We start from the raw sequence: 5,416 nt of genomic DNA on the forward strand, positions 1-5,416 counted from the left end.
TGGCATTTATTTGGTTCTCTCCTCTAGAACAATATGAGCACTACATGCTCTAGGCCGCTGTAAATATTCTAACCTTCGTCTGCTACTACCTGCACAGAAAATAAAGACCAACGCTGACTAATACACAATATAATCATACTTCTTTCCAATGCATGCAGAATCTTCTTCTGCTCTGATACCACTTTGATGCAACAAAGCTGCATCTTTACACAAATTCACCGACATGTGGGTTATGGCCCATGAAAAATTGAATTAATTTGCACTGTGCACTCTCATCGTTGTATTTAAATCACAATTCCCAAACCTTCCCGCCCGAGTGTGATCTACATTAAAGGACTTTGGCCGAATACAATATAACCCCTTGACCTTCCATCTCTCACTTGATTTCTGTGACAAGATCTCAACCCATCAGACTCCCGAGGTACTAAAAATTTGTTGATCTCCTAGTGATATGCCATCTTCGTCTCTCGTAACGACATTTGTGAGTTGCAAAAAAATGTCTGCAGTAGCAAGTCCTCCCTACTACATGATACCTCACTAAGCTTCTCTCCTCTGAGCTCAGTATTTTGGCATCTCTCTGGTTCTCTCCTTTGGAACCATATGAGCACTCGATGCTCTAGGCTACTACAAATCTTCTCAACTTCCTCTCCTACTACCTACACAAAAATATAAAGACTAAAGCTGACAAATATGCAATATAATCATACTTCTTTCCAATGCACACAAAATATTCCTCTGCTCTGATAACACTTTGATGCAGCAAAGCTACATCTTTACACAATTCGTGGACCTGTGGGTTATGGCCCATGAAAAATTGAATTAATTTCCATTGTGCACTCTAGTCGCAGTATTTAAATCGCAATTCCCAAACCTTTCAAACCGAAAGCGATCTACGTTAAAGGACTTTAGCTGAATACGATATAACTCCTTGACCCTCCATTTCTCGCTTGATTTCTGTGGCAATATCTCAACCCACACTACTGTCTTAAAAAATCCTCACATAGATGTGGAATTGAGCCTCATGAACAAAGACACCCAAACAAACAATGACAAATATAACTGAATGCCCAACCGTCATTTCTTCACAAAAAAAAAAAAAATTTAAAACTGAATGTTATTTAAAACCCCACAACTATAACACATGATCTAGAACTATCGAGAATACATAAAAATACATAGATTCTTATTTAAAATCACAGGCGGGATATTACATTTGTGGGCATTCCAAGGTTCTGGTCCTCACTCGCAAATCTACATTGTAGATGGATTTTTTTTCCACAAAGAATAGACTTTACTTTTTAAAAGAGATTACAATAGCATGGATCATATAGGATCCATGATTTCCTCCTGAAATTGCTTAAAATTTCCATGGAGTCGAGCCTTTTAAATTATATGGCATATTTTGAGAACAAACCAAATCTTCTAAAAACATATGGATTTTACCTTTGAGCTAATTAATTTATCATTTTAAATAAATTTAATGGAAATTAACGCCACTTTTCAGATCATTGTCCACGTCTCCTCTTTCAAAGATTTGAATTTAAATTCTGATTAAGGGTGCTTTGATGCTCCTACATCACACTCCCGAGGTACAAAAAATTTATGACCTCTTGGTCATATGCTTTATTGGTCTCTCGTAACGACATTCATGAGCTGCAAGAAAACCTCTGCAGTAGCATGTCCTCCCTACTACATGATACCTTACTAAGTTTCTCTCCTTTGAGCTCAGTCTTTTGGCATCTCTCTGGTTCTCTCCTCTGGAACAATATGAGCACTACATGCTCTAGGCCACTGCAAATATTTTTACCTTCCTCTGCTACTATCTGCACAAAAAATAAAGACCAAAGCTGACTAATCCGCAATATAATCATACTTATTTCCAATGCATGCAAAATCTTCTTCTGATCTCATACCACTTTGATGCAACAAAGCTGCATCTTTACACAAATTCATAGACATGTGGGTTATGGCCCATGAAAAATTGAATTAATTTTTCATTGTGCACTCTGATCGTAGTATTTAAATCGTAATTCCAAACCTTTTCTCCCGAGTGCGATCTGCTTTAGAGGACTTTGGCTGAATACGATATAACCCCTTGACCGTCCATCCCTCGCCTGATTTCTGTGACAAGATCTCAACACACACTACTATATTAAAACAATCTTCATGCAGATCTGGAATCGAGCCTCACGAATAGACACACCCAAACAAACAATCACAAACATAACTGAATGCCCAATCATCATTTATTCACAAAAAAAATATGTTTAAAACTGAATCTTATTTAAAACCCCACAACTATAACAGGTGATCGAGAACTATCCAGAAAACATAAAAGTACACATATTCTTATTTAAAATCACAAGCTGGATATTACGTTTCTGGGGCCTTCCAAGGCTCTGGTCCTCACTTGCAGATCTACATTGTAGTTGGCTTTTTTTCCACAAAGAATAGACTTTACTTTTTAAAGGAGATTAAAATAGCGTGGATCATCTAGGATCCACGATTTCCTCCTGAAACCGCTTAACAATCCCCTGGAATCGCTCCTTTTTAATTACATGGCATATTTTGAGAACAAATCAAATCTTCTAGAAACATATGGATTTTACCTTTGATGGAATAAATTTATCATTTTAACTAAATTTAATGGAAATTAACACCCCTTTTTAGATCTTTGTCCACATCTCCTTTTTCACAGATTTGAATTTATATTTTGATTAAGGGTGCTCCGATCCTCCTGCATCACATACACCAAGTGCTACAATTAACTAACCTGCTATCTTTCTTGATGTAGGTTTCTTCTATATCTTACATGAGATGTGTATGTAGACTCAGTATAGACATCTATGGCCAACATTGATATTTTTTTTGCTATTACTAATTTTTTAATTATTATTTTATTATTTTTAAATGTAACATTACGTGACAACATCTCCCTCATAGTAAGTTATAAAGTTCATATTGGTGCAATAAAAATTTAAAGTGTATCTTTTCTTGTAACTAGAATGAGAAGTTTGTATTTAAATGGAAGTTTGTGCCTACATCACAGAGAATCCATCAAGAAATACATATGTATATTAAAAAATTATTTATGATCCCCCTTCTGCAAGCTTTTCTAGAGACACTCCAAAATGGAGAACATAAAAAGAAATTTGTAGGTATATATATTACAAAACTAGCCCAGTAAAAAATGAAGTTTACATGTCATACTATAAGTGATTGATTGATAATGCAGCTATTTATAACTATTTAAAGTCAATTCATTTAGCTCTGATGGAGAGGACAAGGCCTCATTTGGCCACACCCTTTATTAGCACATAATTCCACATCTTTATTGAAAGAACCCTGTGGTTGCTTACCTAATTATTTTCATAGTAATTTCTAATGCTTTCTTCCCTTAGAGAGGAGCTCTCCACCAAATGTTGATTGAGCGGGGAGTCTCCCAAAACAATGAGAGATGTTACCTTCTTTTCTCCAACTAACTAAATCCCTTGGTAGAGGGCATAATCTTCAACTTTGGTTGTTTTTCATGCATTTTCCCATTAATATTATGCTCATTTTAACTTGTAGAAATCTAAGGTGTACTATGAGGTAATTATTTTGATGTTTATGTATGATTTGATGTATATTATTAGGTGGACAATAGGGATTTTAGGTCCAGTTAGTAGTATACACAAATCAAAAGTTTAGATTTATGTGCAAAGTAGTTATCCCCTTTTTGTTTTTTAATTAAATTGGTTAACTAAAAAAATGTAATATGAACAAGTGTCATATGAAGTGAGTTGTGGTTTTGGGCAGGTGGAATTGATAAGTCATGGTATTGTAACAAATCTTAAAGTGGGAGTAAATGTCCATGGTTAAAAAACTTTTCCCATGTTTATTTAAATGTTTGACTTGTATATTAATTCTTTATAGTTAATAATAAAATAATAGTAATTTCAAATAAAAATATAATTTAGTTATTTTTTATGATTTTTTAAAAGTTTTATGAACATGACATGTATCATGTAGTAAGTGTTTTTATGCTAATGGGCAGTTGTATGATTGTACTAATTTAATTTATATATCTACACTAATTATAGATTTTCAATCATAAACAAACAAAAACTGAATTAAAATATGACTAACTCCTTCTAACTTGTGAGGTGTGAGAAATGCATAATGAAATAATGAATTAAAATATAAATCCCTCCTAAAACATTCATATAATAAATTAAAATATAAATCCCTCCTATGAAATTTATAATTTTTAATGTTCAAGTATGAGAAATGCATAATTTTTTTAATTATTTTGAAATGATTACTTAATTTTTTAATTATTTTGAAATCAGAGATTCCATAAAATGAAGCTTTTATTTTAACCAAATTGAGTGCTCAAATAAAATATAATATATCCATATTAAAAAAAATCCAATTAAACAATAAAATAAAATACATCTATTTCATAAAATAAAATAAAATACATCTATTTCATAATATAAATGAATGAAATATATTTTAAGAATTAACTTTATTTTAATAATGAAATTTAGAATCAAGTTTGGTAACATGCATCCAAAACGAAAAGCTTTTGTTTGTCTGTTGCGTGACTGACCAAGCGCGGCATGAAACCACCTTCATTCTTCACGCGTCACGGAGGTTATCCCACACACGCAACCATGTGCCCCGAGGGCTATAAAACCGGGGCGTCCTCAGCAGAATGATAAGGATCGCAATAACTTCTGGCATTTAAACTGATTATTAGTATTTGAGGCGGCCATGAGGATGAGGGCATTTGGCTTCGGCTTCGCTTTAGTTGCAATGTTACTCCTCTTGGTTGTGGACGCACAGAATGGAGTCATATCGGCTAGCTGTAGCACTGAGAAAATCCCAACCGGAGGTGATTTCATTACGACTGTTAATAGCCTGCTCGTGACTCTAGAAATAAGTACGGCCTGGCACGGTTACAGCTACAAGACGTCGTTTCCAGGCACAACCACTGCCTACGGGGAAGCAACCTGCAGTCCCACCATCGATTACAGTATTTGCAATATATGCCTTGCTGAGGCCAGCCGCGCTATCTGGCCCATGTGCGACTATGCCGTCGGTGCTTATCTTAATTATGGAGACCAGTGTTCCCTGCGCTACGAACAGTACAGCTTTTAGTATTATACTTTCGAAGTCATGTTTTACAATGTGTGGTTACAATAAATAACAAATAACACCTGCTCTTTCAAAAATGTTAAAATCAGTTAATAAAAGTCACTATCATGATCAATGTTATCCCACTAATCATGATCAATGTTGTCAGTAGATGTCATGCAATCTATAGAATTATTGGTCTATTATTTCTTCTATATTATTACTTGTAATAAATTTGCTGGGTACATTTAAACTTTACAAATTTATTTTCTAGTGTTGGGATTTTTGGACATTG

At 34.2% G+C, this 5,416-nt stretch overlaps 1 pseudogene; it reads left to right on the plus strand.

Annotated features, from left to right (window-relative positions):
- Positions 1–4,758: 4,758 nt before the first annotated feature.
- On the plus strand, positions 4,759–5,145 carry LOC149145953 (antifungal protein ginkbilobin-like protein pseudogene; annotated as a pseudogene).
- The last annotated feature ends 271 nt before the right edge of the window (positions 5,146–5,416 follow it).

This window comes from Pinus tabuliformis, chromosome X (assembly GCF_031772625.1).
Source record: "Pinus tabuliformis cultivar Carrire ecotype Pingquan chromosome X, CPIR1, whole genome shotgun sequence".
Lineage (NCBI taxonomy): Eukaryota > Viridiplantae > Streptophyta > Pinopsida > Pinales > Pinaceae > Pinus > Pinus tabuliformis.